This window comes from Equus asinus, chromosome 14 (assembly GCF_041296235.1).
Source record: "Equus asinus isolate D_3611 breed Donkey chromosome 14, EquAss-T2T_v2, whole genome shotgun sequence".
In the NCBI taxonomy this organism is placed as follows: Eukaryota; Metazoa; Chordata; class Mammalia; order Perissodactyla; family Equidae; genus Equus; species Equus asinus.
Genome location: NC_091803.1, coordinates 36,382,036 through 36,406,508, shown reverse-complemented (window position 1 = coordinate 36,406,508; position 24,473 = coordinate 36,382,036). Strand labels below are relative to the sequence as shown.

Here is a 24,473-nt window from a genome sequence, read left to right as displayed (position 1 = left end):
TCACTGTTGTAGGAGGCTGAGTTTTGGCATGGTTTTTGCCATAGCATTATTGTGGCAACATATAGTACTGAACTCCTCTAAGTACATGGCCTTCAACCGTTAGGCCTTTCCTACTTTGCTTCATAAAAATCATCCTTTGGTGCCCTCTCATTGTGTCTAATCTCCATTCTGAACCAGTGTCTTCAACCTGCTCATTCCACTTGCTGACATGTTCCACGTCTTTCTGACCTTTGATCCTTGACTGTTGACGGCCTTATCTTGCTCCATGGAAATTGAGTTCTTGGCTGCCTCTCTGATTCTGCCTCCTGCTCCCTTCAAGCATGAATGGCATTTGGTCTCTTTGCTTGCGTTAATTAAACATCTTTTGTGGATGCCAGGATTCCACAACTACTCTCAAAGCCTCAGAGGCGATCCTCGCCTGGACTCATTATTCCTGTGAACTGGATCCAGATACATCTCCATTTTCCCCAATTTTCTCCCAAGCACAAAGTGGAGAAGCAATACAACCTAGTGGTTAGAGCACAGACTCAGAAGCCAAGGTGTGTGACCTTGGGCAAGCATTTCCATTTACCTATAAATGGGGGAGGCCAATGCCTACCTCCTAGAAAGGCGGTGAGGATTAACTCATGGAAAGCACTTAGCACAGAGCCTGGCACATAGCAAGCACTGGATAAGATTTTGCTATTATTATTATTCCTATTATCCTTCACCTCCCTTAAATTACTGCGTTCTCCTTCCAAATCTCTCAACATCCTCCTCTGTGACTGGCATAAAACATGTGAATAGTCAACCTAGAGTTGACGATCTGAGATGCAAGTGGTGGCTTAGAGCTTTAGCGCCAGGCTTCTCAAACTGAAATAACCACATCCCTGTAGTAGACGATTCTGCTAGCAGGTACTCAGAAGCCACGGAATAAATACAGTGCCACTTTCTAGAATATTCATTTTGCTTCATGATAAATTATTAGACACACTACTTTTATGTAGTGAAGTTAAGTTTTTTTTATCTTATCGGCTTGAAGAGAATTTCTCTTGGGAAGAAAATACCTGTGTTTATCCAAAGGCTTTATTATAGCCTTGGGGTGGAAAGTGAGGCCCTGAGGTTAGGAGCCAAAACAAATGTGAAAGTTAAGGATATTTCTAGTTTTAAGTGACAGAAAAATTTGACTCAAATTGGCCTTAAAAACAATGGGGATTTTTTTAGTTCTTGTACCTAAAAATCAGGAAGGTCTGGTTTTACTAAGACTTCATCTAGTAGCTCAAATGACTTTACCAAGGATCCAGGTTTCGTCTATCCTCTTTGCTTTCTATGATGTTTGGCTTCATCCTCAGGTTCTGGTAGTCTCTCTTCCCCAGCTCTGAGCTCTCTCTTTGTGATAATAAATGACTGAAGTAGTTCTTATCTTACACTACATTGTCCAAAGAAAAGGAGCATATTTCTTCCATCTCCTCCTTAAGTCCTAGGATTCCCTTTTTCTCATTGGCCCAAGTTGGGTCATGTGTTCAACTCCAAACCAATCACTGTGGCAGGAAGTGGGAACAGGCTGAATGGCTTAACCCAACAGAGCCGATCCCTATAGTTGGGGAATGGGGCTAATTCCACCCAAACAATAAAACTGAGGATGAAGGAGCTGTGCATTCCCAATGAAAGAGTAAGATGCAATTGATGGGAAGAAGGGGCATGGATGTTTGGGTGGTAACACACCAATGTCCAATATCGCAGTGAAAGAGATGATTAAATAGCTTTGCAGAAGATAAAGGAAGCAGTTAGTTTTTGCACCTGAGAGGGAGGGAGAAGAAAAATGACCCATTCTGAGGTGAGAAAGTATATACTTATGGATGCTTACTGTTCAATGTGTTTATATTATGATATAAAAGCCTTCCCTTCTTAGCTGGTAAACGTTTAACAACTAGCTCTCTGGGGAAACATACGTAAGTTTATTATAAACTTTACAAATATAAAGGATGTGTAGCACACAATTTACAAATGGTAACAAAATATGCACTCTTCTTTACCGTTTGGCCAATTGCTTCTGTCAAAATGCTTTCTTGAATTTTTCAGAATTCTTGTATCTCTAGCTGATCTGTGGTTGCGATTCAACCATAACTTGACAAAATCAGGCAACAAATATATATATATATGATTACAAGGATAGTTCTCACATGAATGTTGGTTGATATTCATTCATGTTGATGCATAAGATGGAAATGAATACAGAAGGGAGACACGTCAGAACTTCACTCATTTGTCAATAGACGTGTAACTAGTTTGCTGAATGGGGTAATAGTTTTCAAATACTGAAAAAAAATTTCTTCAACTTTTTATACTAGTCGCAGATATGACAGACTCGAGTTTAATTAGAATTATTAACATATTCTCCATTAATTTGTGTGTGTGTGTGAGGAAGTTTGGCCCTGAGCTAACATCTGTTGCCAATCTTCCTCTGTTTGCTTGAGGAAGACTCACTGAGCTAACATCTGTGCCCACCTTCCTCTATTTTATGTGGGATGCCGCCACAGGGTGGCTTGATGAGCGGTGATAGGTGCACGCCCAGGATCCGAACCTGCAAACCTCGGGCTGCCAGAGCAGAGTCTGTGAACTTAATCACTACACAACCAGGTCAGCCCCACCTCCAATAATTTTTGAATCTAGACAGTCAACAAAACAATAAATCAAGCTTTGATTTGTAGTGTGTACAATTTGTAGCTTTGCCAATTTATATGATATAAACACTTGCACCATGGCCAATTTCATTCTACCAATGTGAAATCACTGAACAAAGAATTGGGAAGAGATGCAATAGCAGCCCATTTTACGGTATTTCACCCACACAAATATAGTAGACAAATAACTTCAACAGCATAGATAATAAAATAGAGTGAGTTAATATTTATTACCTTTATTAATAATGTATTTTACTTAATTATAAGTTTATATAATTTAATTTTTAATGATGGCCAAGTTTAACAACCAGATTGCAAAATTCCTGAAAATTTAATGGCTGGCTCTTGTGAGTCTGTGCACACAGAGCCAGGTCCAGCACATCACTGTCCTTCCTCCATGCATTTCTCCCCATTTTTCCCCAAATAATCAGTTTTAGAGTGTGCCCGTAGAGACCAATAGCTTGTGAGAATGGATTAGTAGAAATCAAGTATGGGTCACTTAACATCTCATCAAAAAGTAGAGATGATAGCCGTGGAATAATGAGAGGATCCAGAAACAAATTTAGTGGAAGCAGGAATTTAGAGCCTGGAGATAAACTGGAAGATATAACCACCCACTCCTATCCCACCAGGGATTTCTAGAAATCTTGGGACAGGCTATGTGTGTCCACTGGCTAGAGCATGGGCTGTTCTAGGAAATGCAACAGATCTTCTGGAATCAGCTAATATCTGGGGTATACATACACACATATACATGCACACACACACAGAGATATACACATATATTTATATAATGGTTATTATTAAAGTGGAGTCCCAAATTATATGATTTTTTAGGATAAATGAGAAGATTTCAAAGAAATTCCCCTGTGGGAACCACTTAGACTGGAAACTCCAGGCTCTGAGGGGTGTGTTTCATTCTTCTCCGCTCTTTGGGACACCCGGTGCACTTCTCTTGCCTGAGAAGTTGTGTTTTTCACCTGGTCTTGCCATTTTAGTCCGACGACTCCCGTGCCTGGCTAGTCATCAGAATCTCTCCAGAAGCATTTGAAAAATACAGATTCCGGCGAGCCCACTAGACGTTCCGATTCCATAGCTGGAGGCTTGGGATTGAGAATCTGAATTCTAAAGACCCCACCAGGTGACCCAGCTGTGTGTGATAGAGAAACTGTGCGATGGGTCCCGGTGTGGGTTTGCGGCACGGTTGCGCCCCTCATCGTGTGACTTGGCGGATCACGTCTCCTCCTGGGACCATTTCTCTTCCAAGCTGTGGCTTCAGGGCAGTGCTGTGGCTACTGCACAGCCAGAAGGCGTCTCCTCCTCCTCCTCGAAAGATCCTTTCCATCTTCACAGCAGCGCAGCTCTGTCTGCGTGGCCGGCTCCCGTTTAAAGGGAGAAAGAATGGAGTCCCCTTGCTGTGGTGAGAAGTCCTACTTGCCATACACTTTTAAAGTTTCTCTCTCACGAGGAACACTTTGGCTCCCATCTCATTTGGCCTGGACCAGAGGGGCTCTGCAAGTCAGGCTTCCTTCCAGATGGAGAGAACTTGGTGTGAACTTTTAAATCAGTTTCAAAAAAATTATTCCTAAACTGCCTCATGGGATACACGATGCTCCAACTGAAGGCAGGAAGAGGAAGGGAGCGCTCAAGTATCTAATTTAACACCTGAAAATTCCCGAGGATGATTATACCATAGAAGGAAGACGTATTGAGGATTGTAAGAAAAGGTTCCATAAAAAAAAAAATGTAAATGGAAAGGTCGTAAAATTCAAATGAGTCTCATTCCCCGGGTTATAACAAGCTCTGTGCTCAGAACTTGTTAATAGCTTTTTTTTAAAAAAAAAAAAAATCATTTTATTGTAGCTTCTATTTTTTCTGTCAGTGTAATTAGAGCCTAATTAATTCCCCCCTAAAGGGGAAAAAGAGGACAAAATGGTATTTGATCTGAGACGTGTTCAGCGGGCAAAGCAATTAGGATCAGCAACTGACTTTCGGTTATCGTTTTTGCTAGTTAGGTCTTCTGGGAGGCAGACGGCTTTGCACAGAGACCCCCAGTGTATCACCCTGGACCAGAGAATCAGCAGTGCCAGGATATGCAATAGGGCCAAAGGACAGAAATCATGCAATTTAAATAAATACAGCTGTAAAAGCGTGTTGCAACAATTCTCTGGTAATAAGAAGGGTTAGTTAAGTTTGGGCTGTAAAATACAGTTCCAGCACCAAAAGCATAGCTCAAGGAGGATACCGGAAAGAACATGGTCTCGGTAATAACTTAGACGTGGGATCGAATGCCAGCTGCAGCACTGAAGCTGTGTGACGTTGCAGACCTCTCTGGGCCTTAGTTTCCGAGACTCTGTAAAATGAGAAGAGCAATAGTATCTAATTGATAGGCTGGTGGTGAGAAGTAAATGACAGCATGGAACAAAAAGCACCAGGTGTAGAAAGTTAGGTGACAGTAAGATTTTTTTTTTTGTCCTGGTTTCACAATATAGTTTAGTGGAATTAGTCTCGAGTAGTTCGTGGTGTTAGAATTAATTACCTTGAGCTGGCACGGCAATGACTTATTATACCAAGCCTGCGAATACGACCTCCGGTGGCCTCAAAGGCTCAGGAGAAGCCACGGGCAGTACAGGTGTGCTAGGTACTTAGATGAGAAGTAACACGCTCAAGAACCCCGGTCGGTTCACACCCTGGGGTTCAGGGAACTGAGTGTTGGAAGCCACGCACTTGTGGGACCTGCTGAGTGACAGAAAATGATCTGGTGTGGGGGTGGGGCTCGCAAGAGGATAAAGAGAGAGACACCTGGCTTCTAAAAGCAAGCAAGTGAGCCCCCGGGCTTGACTCCAGTATCACAGCAGGGCCTCCAAGACGATGGTGAGAAATAAAGCCACGGAGCAGCTCTTCCTCCAGTCTCCCCACATACTCTGAGATGCAAACTGGAGCCGGAGCAGAAGTCCGTTTTTCGCTTCCTGGCCTTTGCATGTGCGTTTCCTCTGCCTGAAGTGTGCTCCTCGCCCGTTTCATTGGCTCCAGCCCTCCTCTTTCTGTCACATTTCTGCTGAGCGACTGCATCTGAGGCCTACCTCCTGCTCCCAGCATATTAAACCTAAGACAGCCGTTATAAGCTCTCATCTCCCCCTGGAGCACTTTATGATTAGATAAGTTTACTTGATTAAGGTCTGTAAGCTCCACTAGAGTAGAGATTGTTTAGTTGTTGTTTCTTTTTGCTCACCTCCATAGCCTCCATTTCCAGTTCAATTTGAGATTTTTTTGGCAGCTTCTAGTGGCTGCCCACAGACTTTGGCTTGTGGCGGCATTATTCCAACAGCTGCTTCCCTCATCACATCTCCATCTCTGACTCAGACCCTCCTACTTTAAAGGACATTGGGTCCACCAGGATAACCCAGAGTCACCTTCTCATCTTAATATTTTTAACTGGATCACATCTACAAGGTCCTTTTTGCCATGTAAGGTGAGACAGTCACAGGTTAGAACTTGGACATCTTCTCGGGGGTCATGACTATAGTGCAATGCTCCCTAAAGTGATCTACAGATTTAATTCAATCCTTATCATTAACACAGCAGGACTTTTTTCAGAAATTGGTGGGCTGATCTGAAAATTCATATGACCTAGAATAGCCAAACCAATCTTAAAAAAGAAGTACAAAGTTAGACTTACATTCATAACTTCAAAACTTATTCCAAAGCTACAGTAATCAAGACAGTGTGGTACTGGCATAAGGCTAGAAGTATAGATCAATGAAGTATGACTGAGAGTCCGGAAATAAACCCTCACGTTTATGGCCCATTGATTTTTGACAAAGGTACCAAGCTAACCCAATGGAGAAAAAAATAGTCTTTTCAAGAAATGATTTTGGATAAATGGATATTCAGAAGTTAAAAGAATGAAATTGGATCCCAACCTCACACCAAAAATGAACTCAAAATGTTTCATCAAACAAAATGTAAGAGTTGAAAGTATAAACTCCTAGAAAAAAAATAGTATAGCTTTGTAAACTTGTATTAGGCAAAGCCTTCCTAGATATGACATCCTAACACAATTGACAAAAGAAAAAATGGAGAAATTGAACTTCAACAAAACTAAACACTTTTTTGCTTTGAAGGATGACGTGAAGAAAGTTCAAAGGCAACCCACAGAATGAGAAATATTTGCAAATTGTGTATCAGATGAGAATGTTGTAACCAGAATATGTGAAGAACTCTTACAACTCAACAATAAAAAGAAAAACAACTCAAGTTAAAAATGAGGAAAGGAGTTCAAGAGACATTTCTCCAAAGACGATAAACAAATGATGAATAAGTGCATGAGTAGATGTCCAATATCATTAGTCATGAGGGAAATGCAAACCAAAACCATGCCGAGATACCACTGCACGCCCACTGCAATGGTATAATAAAACGGACAGACTATAACAAGTGTTGACAAGCACATGGAGAAATTAGAATCTTAGTATATTGCTGGCAGGATTGTAAAATGGGGCAGCCACTTTGGAAAACAATTTGGTAATTTCTCAAAATGTTAACCATAGCTACCATAGGACAGCAGGTCTGCTCCTAGTTATACAGCCAAGAAATTTGAAAACATACATCCATACAAAAACGTGTACATAAATGTTGATGGCAGCACTATTCACAGTAGACAAAAAACTGAAACGGCCCAGGTATCCGTCAACTTATGGATGGAAAAGCAAATCGTAGGGTATCTGTACCACGGAATATTATCCAGTCATAGAAAAGAATGACGTACTGATACGTGTTACACCATGGATGAACCCCCAAAACACTATGCCAAGTGAAAGAACCCTATCACAAAGGACACGTGTTTTATGATTATATTTACATGAAATGTCCAGAACAAACAAATCCTTAGAGACAGACAGTAGAGTAGTGACGACCAGGGACTGGGGAGAGTTAGCTGTGGAGAGTGACTGCATAATGGGTATGGGCTTTCTTCAGGGTTGATGAAAATGTTCTGGAATTAGATAGTAGTGATGGTTGAACAACTCTGAATTTACTAAAACCCACTGAAATAGTACACTTTAAAAGCCTGGATTTTGTGGTATGTGAATTATTTCTCAATAAAGCTGGTTTTTTATGGAAATCATAAAAAAATACTCAATTCAACAAAAGGAAAAAAGAACAGAAGAAAAGAGAAACAAATGACTGATAAAAAACAAATTGCAAGATGATAGACACGAACCTAACTATATTAATAATCATATTAAATTTAAATGGTCTAAACATTCTTATTAAAAGGTGAGTAGGCCAGTATGAAAAAAAAAAAAAGCAAGACCTAACTATATGCTGGAAATACAAGAAATGCACTTTAAATCTAAGTATACAAATAGGTTAGTCAAACTAGAAGACAGAAAAAGATATATCATGATATTATTCTTAGGAAAAGCTGGAGCAGTTATGTTAACATCAGAGAAAATAGATTTCAGAGCAAAGAATAAAGAAGTTTTCTTCACAATAAATAAATGGGTCCAGGGGTGGCCCAGTGGTGTGGTGATGAAGTTTGCATGCTCTGCTTCAGTGGCCTGGGGTTCCCAGGTTCGGGCCCTGGACACAGGCCTACACACGGTGCATCAAGCCATGCTGTGGCAGCATCCCACATACAAAAAAAAAAAAAAATACAGGAAGATTGGCACAGATGTTAGTTCAGTGACAATCTTCCTCAAGCAAAAAGAAGAAGATTGGCAATAGATGTTAGCTCACGGCCAATCTTCCTCACCGAAAACAAAAATGGGTCCTTTACTCTGGAGGACATACATGTTTATGTACCCAATAACAGTCCTCAAAACAGAGCCAAAACACAAAGCCAAAACAGAGAAATGAAGAATTCCGCAACTGTAGTTAGAAATTTCAAACTCCTCTCTCAATAATTGATAGAACAAGTAAATGGAAAATCAACAAGGATACGGAAAACTTGAACAGCATGAACCAACCTCACTGAATTAAAATATTTACAGACCACTCCACCCACCAGCGGTGGAACACACATTCTTTTCAATGTGTTTCAAGTATCCACAAAGAACACTTAGCAATATGGGCTAGATCCTGGACCAAAATACCAGTGCCAATATAGTCAAAGGGATTCAAGTCATTCAAAGTATGTTTTCATTATAATGGAATTAAATTAGAAATTAATAGCAGATCTCTGGAAAATTCCAAATATTTGGAAACTTAATAGCATATTTCTAAATAACCCATGGGTCAAGGAAGAAATCCAAAGGAAAATTGGAAAGTATTTTGAACTGAGTGAAAATGAAAACACAACATATAAAAGATGTGGAGTGTTGTGAAAAGCAGTAGTTAGGAGAAATTTGATAATGATGAATGCCTTCATTAGAAAACCAGGAAGGTCTCAAATCAATGACCTCGGTTTCTACCTTAAAACAGAACACAGAGACTGAGCTGGACTCAAAGGAAGCAGAAGAAAGGGTACAATGAATATCAGAGCAGAAATAAGTGTGATAGGAAACAGAAAATAGAGAAAACCAATAAAACTAAAAGCTGATTCTTTGAGACCATCAGTACAATTGATAAACGTTTAGCCAGACTGATCAAGAAAGAGAAAGGGGATGTAAGTACCAGTATCAGGGATGAGAAAGGTGATCTCCTTACAGATTCCACAGATATTTAAAGGATAATAAGGTGAGTAGTATGAACAGCTTTGTGTCCATAAATTCAACCACTGAGCTGAAACGGACAAACTCTCTCAAAGAAGCAATCTATGAAAGCTCATTCCAGATGAAATAGATAATCTGAATAGTGCTGTATCTATTGAATTGTAGCTTAAAAATTTCCCATAGGGACCAGCCCTGTGGCCGAGTGGTTTAAGTTCCACGCACTCGCCTCAGCAGCCCGGGTTTATGCATTCGGATTCCAGGTGTGAACCTATACCACCACCAGCCATGCTGGGGTGGTGTCCCACATACAAAAAAAATGGAGGAAGATTGGCACAGATGTTAGCTCAGGGCTAACCTTCATACGCCAAAAAAAAAGGAGGATTGGCGACTGATGTTAGCTCAGGGCAAATCTTCCTCAGCAAAAAAAGAAAAAGAAAAAAAAAAACCTTCCCACAAAGAAAACTCTAGGCTCCGTTGGCTTCGCTTGGGAATTCTCTCACACATTTTAGAAAGAAATAATACCAATACTACACAAACTCTTCCAAAAAATTGGAGACGGAGGAACACTTCCTAATGCACTGTGTGAGTCCAGCATGAGTCTGACACCAAAACTCATCCAAGACATTACGAGAAAAGAGAACCGGAGAGTGGGGTTCTCGTCTCTCCCAAGATAGAGTCTGCGTGTGAAAATGCGGAGCATCAGTCTGGGATAGTGGAGTCAGCCAAATCTGAGTTCAAAATTCCTTCTGGGGCCGGCCTGGTGGCACAGTGGTTAAATGCGCACATTCCGCTTTGGTGGCCCGGGATTTGCCGTTTCAGATCCTGGGTGTAGACATGGCACCGCTTGGCAAAAGCCATGCCACGTATAAAGGCCTCCCACGTATAAAGTAGAGGAAGATGGGCACGGATGTTAGCTCAGGGCCAGTCTTCCTCAGCAAAAAGAGGAGGATTGGCAGCAGACGTCAGCTCAGGGCTAATCCTCAAAAAAAAAAAAAAAAAACAAATTCCTTCTCTGACACTTTACCCGCTGTGTGATTTTGGACAAGTTACTTCACCTCTCTGACCCTCAGTTTCCTTATCTATCAAATCAAGGTAATAGCACCCTTGGCTGAGGATTGGGGTGAAGATTAAGTTACACAACGTATTTTCAGTGCCCTTTAACAGTGCCTCAGACACAGTAGGAAGTTCAATAGCTATTAACTGTAACAAGATAATATTCTTCTTAAGATAAAGGATGCTCGCGCCTTTTGTGGTGTGAATAAATGTTTGCCGCCAGTAGTTAAGTTTTGATCAATGAAGCCATTTCAAAATTATTGTTTTTCTCCGCATTTAAAGGAAGAATTAAAATCCTCTATAACCATGTAGCTTACATAACAACAAAACTTCTCTCTTAAACAGGAAGCAGTGGCCCTTTTTTTTTTTTGTCATCGGAAGAAGGAAGACTTTTCTGCTCCAATCTAATGTCAAAATTCCTCTCGGCCGTCTCTTTTCCTGGTGGCGAGGACCTGACTGGCTTGTACGGCAATCACTGGGTTCAAGCTGAGATGAAGTCCGAAGAAGTCTTGCTTGATGGACCACGTGGCTTACAGAGAAAAAGTCTGTTTGTAAGAGAGCTTTCGCTGGCCCTGCTCAGACCCCGGTCGTCCCTGGGGGCTGGGGAATAAAAAGCAAGAGATAGCCCTGCCTGCTTGTCTTTGTTTACCTGTGCTCCAGACCGAAGTCACCGGGACCGCAAAGTGCCAAGCATTCAGATCAAAATGCCTTCCTTTTCCCCTCCTGGCTAAAGGACATTTACACAAAGAGCTGGGACCACGAGCTTTTTGGATGGTTTGCCCTCTCCCACCCCATCCCCACCAAATCCTCGTCCTCCGCTTTTACGGAAAGTAGCTTAGAGCAGAGCTCTCAGGCCTCCGGCTCCAAATCTAAACCTTGAAAAGGATACATGTTTTGTTTACGCAACCATGGCAGAGCATTCAGCACAGGTCTGGAGGCCACACTGGCAGGAGCCGCAAGGACAGGCTGCAGCCATCAGTGAGAGGCAGCCTCTCCCCGCCTCCTGGCCCCAGCAGGGTGGCCTGCCTATTATTTTTCCCGCAGGGGTCGGCAACAGGACAGGAGAAAGAAGCCTCGCTGTGTCCGAGGGCGGAGGAGACCGGAGGAAGCAGACAGCCTGGTTCTTGTGTTCGAAGCTTTCGGAGAACAAAGACCCTGCCTGCTTATTGATGCGTCTCCGTAATTGTCCCCTATTCTGGCAAACAGGATTACTCGCTCCCTGTCCCATGGAGACGACCACGTAAATTGGTGGAGAAAGAGACTGAAATTGTTGGGACATTTTTCCATCCCCTTTGGGGCTGAGACGGGGTTTCCTAACTGCAACTTTGCTGACATTTTGAACGAGATGAGTCTTTGTTGTTGGGGGGCTGTCCTGTGCACTGTTGGATGTTTATCTCTCTCCCTGGCTCTACCCAACATACGCCAATAGCTGCCCCCTTCCCAAGCTGTTAGAACCAAAAATACCTCCAAATATTGCCAAATGCCCCCTGGGCAGGGGGTACAAAACCTCCTGGGAGCTGAAAACCACTGGCCTATGTGGAAACATGGGAGTAAAGACATTTCTTTTCTTTTCTTTTGGTGAGGGAGATTGGCCCTGAGCTAACATCTGTTGCCAATCTTCCTCTTTCTGCTGAGGAAGATTGTTGTTGAGCTAACATCTATGCCAGTCTTCCTCTGTTTTGTATGTGGGACACTGCCACAGCATGGCTTGGTGAGCCATGTGTAGGTCCGTGCTTGGGATCCGAACCCATGAACCCTGGGCTGCCAAAGCAGAGCACACAAACTTAACCACTACACCACCAGGCTGGCCCCAAGACGTTTCTCATTAGAGCCACCATAGTTTTTTCTTAGAAAAATAGGAGAAGGGGACAAATTCCTGGACCTCACACAGTAAATCACTGGGTGATGAGAGAGGAGAAAGGCGTTTGCAAATGCTTCTTGGGCCATCCACCCTGTCTTCTGAGTGCCAGATGTTGCCCAAGTTGGAAATAAAACACATTTATTTAGTTGGGAAAATACAAAGACCTTGCTTTGCAGGGCTCTCTAGTCAGAGCCGAGTTGAACGATGCAGGATGACTGAACAGTATTTCTTAGCATCCCATCCCCCCATTGTAGGATGATTGGGAAATGCCACCCAGACCCAGCAGACACAGAGCAGGTAGGACAGAAAGGGAGTGGACACAGGCGCATATCAGCCTTTAAGGAAGTTCTCTCCCTCGAGTCGATATGGCCCTGAGGGGTCAAAGGACAATTCCTTGTCCCTTAGCAAAACTGGGAAGGGACCAGCTGGAGAAACAAGCTCAGAGAAAGCAGACATAGTGCCCTTCTCTGCCACAGCAGTCACCAGCGATCTGTGACGCAGCAAAAACAGGCTGAGACTAGCAAATCCCTGCCAGGAATAGTGAAAGGATGGAACTGTGGTCGGCTTAATAAGTGCCCTCCCCAAAACCTGCACATGCTAATCCCCAGAAACTGTGAATATGTTACCTTATAAGGCAGATGGGACTTCGCAGATGTGATGGAGGTAAGGATCTTGAGATGGAGAGATTATCCTGGGTTATCCTGGTGGGACTGATGGCATCACAAGGCCCTTCTAAGAGGGATGCAGAGGGTCAGAGTCTGACAGAAGGACGCAGAGGGAGAGAGAGAGAGGTTTGAAGATGCTGCTTTGCAGGTTTTGAAGATGGAGGAAGGGAGTCGTGAACAAAAAGATGTGGGTGGCCTCTGGAAGCTGGAAAAGGCACAGAAACAGATTGTCCCCAGCGCCTCCGGAAGGAACACAGCCCTGCAGACCACTTGAGACTTCTGACCTCCAGATCCGTAAGGAAATAAATGTGTGCTCTTTGTGGTTGAAGCAGCCGTAGAAACAAACACAGAACCCTCCAGAGAATCTCAAAGAGTTCAGGGTTAGAGACTGAGCTTTCAGACTGGCTTTGCCACCAAGGAGCTGGGTCCTCAGCATCTCTGAGTCTCATTTTCCTCCTCTGTACAATAACAGATCGTTTGTCTCCCCTGCTCTGACTCTGCATTCTGCTATTTCAACACTCTGAAAACACCCAGGCAGCTCTCAGCAGGAACGCTGGGGTGGCAGAGAAAGCAGGGGCGGTGGTGTCAACCTCCGCCCATGAGGGATGATGGCAAAAATGAAAAATCTGGTCTTTGCCCCTGGTTCCTGGCACAGAGCTTCAAAAACCTTGGGAACTTCCTGAGGGATAGGAGAATCTTTTGTTATTCCTAAGGAGCTCCCTTTGACCACACCTGAGTTTATGTAATGAGGTGACTCAAGGTAGACTCTTAAGCAGTTTTGAGGGAGGGCCTGGCCATGCCAGAAAGGACAAGCATGTGATTAGAGAGCTAGAACTTTCAGCCCCACTCTTGCCCAGACCTCCTGGGAGGGGAGAGCAGCTGGCAACCGAGATCTGTCATGTAGCCAATGATTTAATCAATCATGGCTATCTAATGAAACCTCAACAAAAACTCTGGACAAGGAGACTCAGAGAACTCCCTGGTGGCCAACATACTGATGTACAGATGGGGTGGTGCACCCCATGCTCCACAGGAACAGAAACTCCTGCACTCCGGGCCCTTCCAAACCTTGTCAGTTTATGAATCTCTTCATCTGGCTGTTCATTTGTATCCTTTAAAATAAAATGATAATCACAGATATGGTGCCTCTCGAGTTCCTTAAGTCCTTCTAGCGAACTGTCAAACCTGAAGGTGGATCGTGGGAACCCCCAAATGTATTGCCCAGTTGGTCAGGCAGAAGTGTGGGCGGCCCCTGGGACTGCTGTCTGGAGTGAAGGCAGTCTGGTGGACTGAGCCCCTTAACAGGTGGAGTTGGATGCTAATCCAGGTACTTGGTGTCAGAATGGAATTGAATTGTTGGGCATCTCATTGACGTCAGAGAGCTGGTGTTGGAGTATCCAGCCCCTGACTGGTTGTGTGGCCTTGGGGCCTAGCTTTCCTCATCTAAGTGAGTAGACAAATGGGGTTCGTGGCTTTTAGCACCATGTCTGTTTTCCCTACATAATATCTTACCCTTAAGCCCAATATATATGAGATAAATTAGAGCAAATTTCAGGCCCTGAGTCTCTTCCAAATCTTCTTCCTCTGCCCCTGAGACAACTTTTTGAAAACATAGAGCTTGGCTGAGTAATTGGGAAGCCACTGGCCTGGGTGATCTGGGAGCCCCTTTTCTCTCAGGAGATCCTATTATGTGCACTCTCAGAGTCTAATAAACAGAGATCTGATTTCCCTGAGGCCCTAGATGCTTCTTCAGAGGGCCCCTTCCTCACCTCAAGCTGCTGCATGGGGAGCTGATGATGAGACAAGCGTGCTCTTGACTGGAGTTGTAAATGAGCCCTTCCACCTACTGGAGTTCTCCACCAGAGACCCAAGGTCAAACCTGTGTGGTCACAGAGCCCAGCTCTTTATTATCAGAAATAAAGTAAATCCTGCTCTCCTCCTACATACAAGGCATGCAGCAGGCTCTGGTCCTATCTCTGGCAATATCAGGTTTATAGGAACAGTTTCTCACTTTTATTCATTTGAGAATTGAATTAGCTTTCACATTTGCCTCCACAGCTTCAAAGAACGTCTCCCAGCCATCATTTACCACACTATTAAATCGAGGAGCATCTTGTCGGTACATCTGATAATTTGATTCTGAGTGATGTTTGTGTGGTTGCTAAGCATTTTAGCGGGCAACAAGAATGTAACGAATGTGTGGCTGGGCCTTTTAACTACCAACTCGAAAGAGATTTCGACAACTGGATGTGGTGGTGGTAATGAAGAGACTAGATTACTTGAAAACTTATTATGTTTCAATAGGGGGAACTGGATTCAATTTAAAGATACTCCCAGCTCTGGCCAAAGTAACGTCTTTAGTTTCTCACATAAACGAGGTAAAAATCTGATATTGGAGCAGCAGGACATTTTCAAGTTCTGGCATATTCAGTAGGTTTGAGATTGTCGCTGCAAAGCTCCCTATTTAGTTCAACCTTGAAAGTAAGACCTGCCAAGAGCTACAGGACAGATGGTCAGAGCACAGGTTTTAGACTCAAAAGACTGAAGTTCAAATCTCCGTTCTGATGCTTGAGCAAACTACATGTTCCTCAGTTTTCTCTCCAGGAAAATAATAATAATTTTAAAACAATAATAAAAATAATAGGGCTGTGGAGGAGGTTGATGGAGCTTAGGATTTCTCAACCTTGGCACTATTGACATTTGAGGCTGGACCACTCTTTGTTGTGGGGGCCTGTCCTGTGTATTATGGGATATTCAGCAGAAGCTCTGGCCTCTACCCTCTAGATACCAGTGGTAAACCCCTTCCACAGCGACCACCAGATTGTGTCCTGGCGTTGCCAAATGCGCCTGGTAGCAAGTTCTGTAATCTGCAAACTCACACTGCAAAAGTCAACATAGTCGCCATTTTGCTCAGAACAGGGTACAATAACTGTGGACAAGTGAGGTTGGCCTACACATTGTGTCTTTCATCCCTCTATCCATTTGTTTAATGCACATTTACTGAGTGTCTATTATATGCCAGATTCTGTGCTGAGCATTTGGCATATAATGAATAAGTGGTGGTCTCTGTCTTCTAGAAGTTACCGTGTACCAGGGAACACAGGGAGGTAAAAGACGATGACAACAGGGAAAAAAACAAAGAAAAGAATCCGGACCCACAACACAACCTGGAATGTCAGGGAAAGATTCCTTCAGGAGGCCTGAGTTTTGAAAATTTAGGACCTGGTTTTTCTCCCCCAAAACTGGTTGCAAGGATTTATTTCAAATCTAAGCTCTTCACTTTTCAGATGAGAAAACCCAAGGCCAAAGAGCAAGTAGCTCTTGTTCAAGGAAACCCCAGGAGTTTGTACCGGGGTTGAATTCAGGTTTCTTTCCACTATAGGTCTCCTTGTAGGAGGCGAGTCAGTACAATAGAGTGAACTTGGCCAGCAAAATGTTTTATTCCCTAGAGGAAAATCAAGTGATTTCTCAATGTCTAGCAGGGCATCCTGGTGCACACGAGCGAGTGTGTGTGTGTGTGTGTGTGACTATTGAGATATTGGGAAGATCTCTGTGACATTTGTCCGTCCAGTGCTGGGTGTTTCAAAGAGAATAGATTTCTCCACGGGAGCATTGGTAGGAAGTGGCCTACAGGCTCCTGCGCACTGTCGGATTGGCTTAGTCCCTCTCTAGCGGAGGCATCGGAGAGTATGAGTGAAGGTCTCTATGTTTTAGAAACATATCAGCAGTACGGGGGAGTATTCTGCTCCACACTAAACCCAGAAAATGACCACAACCTGACAGATCATGCTTTAATAAGCGTCTGGTATTCGAACAAATGCATAAATGATGAGGAGATGGATAAACAAGTGACAGAAAAGGGAGGAAAGAGTGCCCTCCCTAGGTTTACTCCCAGGAGAGAAGTGTAGAGCTCACCCATGGTTTTGCCTGTCCAGCCCGGCTCTTTTTCTGGAAACTGCCCCCCTGCCTACAACATCTGTTTGGTTTTCTTTTGAAGGACCATGATCTCAAATGACCCTGCATCTCCAGCCACTGTGAATTGGTCCGGGGTAGGCATCTGATGCAGAGTGGGCCAATCACAGTACATGACTCTGCACTCGAAACAGCTGATTGGCCCAGGAATGGTCACGTGGCCCAAGATAAGCCAATGACTTCCTTCACAAGGCCATTTGGATTAGCGTGGAGGGAATGAGCTCAGCATCCCTCGGAGGACCAACATCATAAGTAGAAAATTCAAGAGTTGTCAGAGGCCATATTTTTTGCTGTGTTGGTCGCCAAAACCCATCCTTAGAGAGTGAGAAGAATAAGGAAACAATCAGACAAATGCTACAGGAAATGGCAAGAATCCCAATGTCTGAATCATTGGTTTTTACAGTTCCCGAGGCCCACCTGCATTCCTGCCTTTTTCTTGGCTCGTTTGTTCCATCCTTTCACGAGATTCCTCAGCATCCTTATAATTCCATTTTTCCTTCAGCTGTTGTGAGTTGTGTGTCTGTCACTTGCAATCTGAAGAGTCCTGGCTATCCATGCAAGGCCAGGCATCAAGATAAGTTCATTTCCTTTGTACGATTTGTCACTTCTGTGCATGATATCAGGTGGGCACACACCACCATGCCGTAAATCATAAACACAAGGCCCTTGGTCTGTAATAAAGCAACGTTCTCCTTCAAATGCATTCAATATGTCTCCATAAGAGTAATAGATCAGAAGTTGCTTCATAGCAAAGATGCCAATATTATAGGAGCTCAAGATGGAGAATTTACTGGGGAGAGAAGAGTGGTCTATTGACCTGCTACAAATGTTCTGGCTCTGTCATTATTCAAATATTTCTATTGCCTGGAGTCCTGAATGCTTTTTCTCCACCCTGTGAACATTCATCTGTAGCTCCTAAGCAAATGAGAGCATCTTTCAAGTACGCCTTCGCCACCTGTACTATTTTGAATTAATGCTACATCATGGAAACGGCTGTTTGGGGTATCATAGTTTGTGGCAGCAAACAGCTTAAGCTGGCGATGGTTCCGCCTAGACCGCTTGCCTCCATTCAGACAGGAAGGAAAATCAGCCTTTATTCCCTGACACCACTTTCTTAGGCACTGTCCAAATGTTATCTATCACTTGATTCTCACAACGACACAGGGAATTTATCTGTCATCCTATTTTGTAGGTGGGGAAACTGAGGCTCAGGTTAGTTAAGGAAATTGTCCGGCTGGTCGGTTGTGGGGTGGGGGTTGGAAGTTGGATTTGTTCTGGCCCCACAGCCCCGTGTTCTTTCTTTGTTGAAATTCTTCAGGGACACAGAGAGACTGCCTGGAAGAGATTCTTGGCTGGCCAGAGTTGAAGGGAGCCCTGGTTCATCCAAACCAGGCTCTTCTTACTGAAACATGAGCGGCTGTAGGCAAGGAGCGATCCAGGCACAATCTGTAGGGCCTATAAAATGTGAGGCTCTTCCTCACTCTTGCCAGCATGAGGACCCTGTGCCGGGAACCTAAAGTTTTTATAAAATAACAGAAGAAAATGTTCAGATACCTTGTGTCCCATAATTCTGGTTGCTGGCTTCTTCTCCCCATCGCTGCTGAAATGGCCATTCTCTTTCCTACACAGGTGGGTTCGAAGCCTTGGAAACATTTAGCGGACTTCTTTCCTTGCCTACATTTTTATTTTGCAAAAATGAGATCTGAAAAAAAATGCCACTCTGCGTGGTGTGCTACTTTGCTCCAAATCCTTCTCTCCATGGCATATCTCGACTCTTAGACTAAAGAGTAAAATCCTGAAGGGGGCTCTAAGGCCCTCCATGGTCATGCAAGGCTCCTCTTGCCTCATTGGTCACTGTTCACCCTGCTCTTGCCTCGCCCTAATCCGAGTATGCTTTCCTAGTTCCCATCCCTCTTACTCACTCTCTACCCACCCCACCCCCCTACTACCCTTGACCCTGGAGGCTCTCACGTAAAGGTGTTTTCCTCTGAGAAGTGTTTTCTGACCCCTGGGATCAGGTTAGGCACCTGCTCTGTACTCCAGGGCCGCCCCCCGTGCTTCACCTTCTGTAACATCACATTAGTAACTGTTTTTCCACCTCTGTTTTCCTTACTAAACTGCAGAATGATGGGCACATGGATCTCCAAGGACAGCCCCTGCACTAATTTCCTCTATTCACCTTGCTATTCTTCCTGTAGAGACTCTGCAACTTGTTGTTTCCTTTCCATTTCTCATCATCCCCAATTTTTTTCCTAGGGTGCAATTGGTTCCTGGGTTTCTCCACTCCCATCTGTGCTGGGTGATCCACTCAACTTCTTAAGATGCTGCTTTGAACTTGAGCATCCTTGCTCTGAAATGTTCATTGACTTCCTATTGCCTACCCCAAGTATGGCAAGATAATATTCACAGCTCTTTAAATATGGTCCCAACTTACATTTCCAGCCTTAATAGCCAAGATTTCTCTTGTGAGTCTCTGGTTAGCCAGAGACTTTTGTTTTCTTCTTTCCTTTCCTTCCTTTTCTCCCCTTCCTTTGCTTCTCCCCCTGTATTTCCTCCATCTCTCCCTCCCTCCCTTTCTCCTTCCTTACACCTCTCACTCCCTCACTATCTCCATCCCTCCCTTGCATTTATCCAGCGAAGATTTCAACAATGGACACTTACTTCTGCAATGATCAACCCCAACTGCACAAGAGATTTACCTGGGAATTTTTCTATTTTTTACGGATGCCTAGACCTCTATCCCTCCACCCCATCTCCTCAGAGATTCCTGTTTACTTGGTAGGCGGTTAGCTCATGCATCAGAATTTTTAAAAGCTCCCTAAGTGATTCTGAAGTGCAGTTGGAGTTCAGAACCACATATCTCCATTTACCGTGCATTGGATTCATTTCTTTCCTCGTGGAACCTATAGTAGACCTGAGTGCAGAGCAGTGGTTTTCGTGGGGAAGGAAAATTAATTGTCCCTCTACCCTTCTAGGTTCATGGCTGAGACAGACCCCCTTTGTATTAAAGACAGGTCAGCAGGAGAAAAATCACATTAGTTTATGACATATATACCTCCTGTATACATGGGAGAGGCCCTGGAAAAGTGAGTAACTCCTCAAAATGTCCTAAGCCATCACCCTAAATACTACCTCCACCCTACAGACAGAAGAAAATGTTGGGCGATGGGGAGCCACTCATGGGAAGTTTTCAGGCAAAGCCCTGGAGAGGAGGGTACGTTCTGCAGACTTAAGTCTCTGCCTGCTCCATTGATAAGAGTTTCTGGAGATAAGGTCATCTCCTTCCGGTTAGAGCAGGGAGACTCCTTAAACCTGGAGATTCCGCCTATAGATGTAAATGTCTCTTACAAAAGAGTAACTTCTGCTGGGTTTTCAGAGCTTCTCCTGTGTCTGTTTCTTAAAAATAATCAGCCGAAAATAATGCTTATGACAAAAAGGCATATTTGGGGGGCAAATTCTGTTCCCTTTCATTTTCAACAGGGGCAATTTTGCATTCCATCCACGCAGGAGAATTTGAGCAATGTCTGGAGATGTTTTTGGCTGGCTGGGGGGAGGCTTGGTGCTCCTGGAATCTAGAGGAGAGAGGCCAGGGATGCTGCTAAATATCCTACAGTGCACAGAACAGCCCCTTTCCACACACACAACAAAGAATTATCTGGCCCGAAATGTCAATAAAGCCAAGATCGAGAAACCTTGCCGTAGAAGAAAGAGTCATTGATGAAATAATCACACAAATAAAGGTTTATTTACTACCTGAAATCAAGGCAATAAAGATAAATATAAGGTGACACTGGGTGTGCATCATAGGGAGATCCGAACTAGCCTGGCTAGAGTGGTCTTCTTTAGGTAGAGATTTGAAGGAAAGGTATAAATTAATGAGCATGTGAAGGGTTGGGGAGGGGAGGAGCATTTCAGGTGGCTTCCCCAGTGTGTCTGAGGCTTTGGATAATCCGTATGACTTAGAGAACATCCAATGGCTGCATGGGCTGATGCGCAAGGAGAGGAGGCTGGGGAAGAATTTTAATCCAGATCCTCACAGCAATGGGAAACGTACTGAGAGACAAGGAGGGTATCATTGTCACCAGATTTACATTTGAAAGAGATTGGTCCAGCTGGCAGGAATGGAGCAAAGGTGGATGTTCCATGAATCTGGGTGAGGCATTAGATTGAGGTGCTGGTGGCAGAGCTGGGGAGAAATAGATGCAAGAGGCATTCGGCGGGGGTGAGATTCATCATCTCTATTTGTACTGTGTATTTTCAGCCTCTAGGTGTTTGGTGATGCCATTTTCTTTACCTGGAAATACCCTTCCTATCTACTTGGATCCCTAACCACTCTTTACTTATGTCCCAAGCCAAATAAATACCGTGAGAAACTTCCGGCTTACCTCAACCAGTATCACTGCCTTTGAAATCCTGGGGTCCTCTGTACCTTTGGAACAAGTTTTTACTTGTCATGTACAATTTGCATACATTGGATTTATCATCCTTCTTAAAAGATAAGGTCCTTAACAGTTGAAATCTGTCTTACTCATCTTTATTTTCTACACATTTTTCTAGATATTTAGTCAAGGACTGTTTGGTGTCAGAAACAGAAACCTGTTGGACTAACTTAAAACAAGGGTTTTTTTGAAGGGAGGCTGGGGTGTAGCAGATGTTCCCTCTTCCTGCCTGCCTAGCACCCGTGTTATGGGGACTGCCCCCTAATGTTCCTTTGGGTAGCATCCCTTGCTTTCTTTCCCTTAGTCTCAAGGTTCGGATGAGGCTGATTCCGCTGTGCAGAGTTCTAAGAATGGATTGACTAGTCAGCATGTTCCACCCAGTGTCTTGGTTCCTTGGTGGTTACGTGATCTAAACCGTCCAATGAGCATCAGCCCCCCAATTTTTCTAAACCTACTGGGAATGTGGGGTAGTTTCTCCATTACGGTTGCTAAGACAGAACTTCTAGGAGTTTTGGTGAGCCCACTGGAGGAAGAAGCCAACCCAGAGGGAAGCAGACACAAGAGATGGAGAAGGAGAACCCTAATGACATTGTCTGAGCACCTGCAGCCATTCGAGCCTGGACTTAGCAGCTCTGTAAGCCATAAACTCCCTTGGTGCATGAAGGAGTTGAGTTGTGTTTCTGGCATTTGCAACGAAAGGAACCCTGACCCATACGGTGGGGCATCATTCAGAATCCAGGGGCAGGAATTTCAGCCATGTGTCCCAGAGAACTGGAACTGGGAATCCAAGAGACCAGGTGCATATCTCCACCTTAAAGGTGTGGCTGGATGGGGGACACCAGTGTCTCCCTGCTGTGTCTTTCTGAGGGCTCGTCTGCGTCATTCTTCTCTTTCTCTCTCTACATATCAGCTATGTCTTTTTGAGTCAAGCAAGCCTCAGAATTGTGTGGCTCTTCATTCAAGTGCCCGACAGCAACTGCCGAGGGCTCCTGAGCCACATTCTCAATCCCCAAAGGATGCTGTGGCTATTCTAATTTAGACTTAGATTTCTTGAATATCCTTGGTCCAACCTACAGTCAAGGGGCAGAGCCAAAGACTCAGTAGGCTCTGTGGAAGCCCACCAAGAGATGCGGGTGAGGGACAGCATGCAAAGTGATTAACATGCTGGCTACATGAATGACTCCAATTCACCATTAATAAGTACCAATGGAAATCATATGGAGTCGCACCAGCTTCAACTCCAGAGCCTACTGGTTGGAGTATCAGGTGACCATTCCAGCAAAAGGAAGGGCTGTGTTCTGACACTTTTATTATTTTCTGTGGGTTGAAATGATGAGTCCATGGTAAACCCCAATTACATCTTCCTTTTGCCTTATCTGAGATCCGAAGTACAAAGTTCCTTCCCCATCTGTCTATGGAGATGTGTGTAACAAGCACAACCACTGAGAAGGATTCCTAAACACAATGCTTTGACCAGGTCTACACCTGTGGCGCTCATCTGTCCCCAGTGGAGACATGCAGGCTCCCATTCCACAGGGGGCAGAGATCTTGTGACATCTCTGCTTAAGAACATTTCCCACGGTTTAACGGTCTCATCTGTTCCCTTGAAAAGGAAAAAAAAATAATTATGGGGCAGCGACAAAGTCTCTTATAGCAGATTTTCCCAAAAACCCCCCATTACGATCCTCTAAAGCCCCAAGGCTCTTGAGCAGTGCCTCTGGGGTCCTCTGGGGTCCGGGAAGACTGAAGGCACAAAGCTCCGAGATGCTGTCCCCAACTTCAATGCGCAGCTCTACTCTCTTTTATTTCTCAGGTTGCGGTTCCACTGCCTTTTAAAAATTCTGTACAGACACCAAAGCAGACTAGTGGACCCCGGGCTAGGGGCGGGGTAATGGGAGGACTGCTCCATGTGGACTAGATTTCATTTGGGGTGATGAAAATACTTTAAACTATAGAAGTAATATTTGCCCCACACCGTGAATGTACTGAAAGTCAATGACTAGTACCCTATATTATGCAAATTTTATCTCCATAAAAAAAAGCTTGAAAACTGCTACTTTAAATAATCTTGTTTAGAAGTCACTAGTGAGCCTGTGTGAATTACTTTGCCTCCCTAAGCCTCCGTTTCCTCATCTGAAAAAGGGGTTAATATTTGCATCTATATCACAAGCTTGATGTAAGGTTTAAATGAGAAAATGATTTTGAAGGCCTGGGCATGCAGTGGATCCTCAGTAAATGTAAGCATCTTCCCTCTGTATCCCTGTTAGTCCTAATATTTCACTATTCTACATTGACCTTGTATCCCAACTCAGTGGGTTCATCTCTTGGTGAATGTGGAGCGGAAAAGCACAAACAAGGCAGAGTATGTGAAGAAAAGGTTTATTGCTTGCACAAATAATGGAGAACACTGGAGACAGCTCCCAATGCAGTGTCTCCCCTAGCACAGAGGGGGTGGAGACTTTATATACAAGACAGCAAAGCTACAAGGCTTATTTGTAACAACTGCGTAACAACTGTGTAACAGCTGTATTCATTTAGGGCGCAGGCATGGCAGGTAAACATGCTATTACATACATCGCATGATCTAAAAATGGTTCTTTGGACCCTCCTTGAGGAGGAGAATTGAAGATGCTAATAAGTGTAAGGTAATTTTAGGACGCTTGGGTCTGGAGCATATTGCAGAAGTCTTATGGGAAAGTGTTTCTCTGCATATCAACATCTGCAAAAGAGAGCATGGCAACTTCTGCAAAACAGAACACATAGTTTCTTTCTTCTGAAGCACATTTGACAGACCTCATTGGTTTTTGACCTCAGTAACCCTTTCTTTGCCTGGTTCGCTGGTCACAATCTGACAGATCACCAGCAACATTCTTGGGATTTTAGCAGGAACAAGGTGTGAGGCTGTGTTTTATTCTCTCTCTGTGCTGAGCTGGAGAATTTTGCTTGCCCTCTTCTTTTCCTTCTCACCGAGTCTCTCTGGCGGTCCAGCACGTATAGGACAAATTTTTCTCTCCCAACCTACTTCAGAGACTGCCAAAGAATCTTGATGGAGGGGTGCAGAATTGGGGATGAATTGCCAGTCTCTAACGCTGATCCCTGCTCAGAGGCTACCCAGAAGGTGAATGATTACGGGCGGGGATAGCTTGCTGAAATGGGCTGATGAACTG

At 44.0% G+C, this 24,473-nt stretch overlaps 1 long non-coding RNA gene across 1 annotated transcript in view; it reads right to left on the bottom strand.

The window, feature by feature from the left end:
• The window catches only part of LOC123276848 (uncharacterized), a 50,399-nt gene extending 36,853 nt beyond the window's left edge, over positions 1-13,546 (bottom strand). The window contains exon 1 of the long non-coding RNA XR_011494019.1: positions 12,857-13,546. This is a non-coding gene — a long non-coding RNA (uncharacterized lncRNA). The remainder of the gene's footprint in view (positions 1-12,856) is intronic.
• Positions 13,547-24,473: the final 10,927 nt, after the last annotated feature.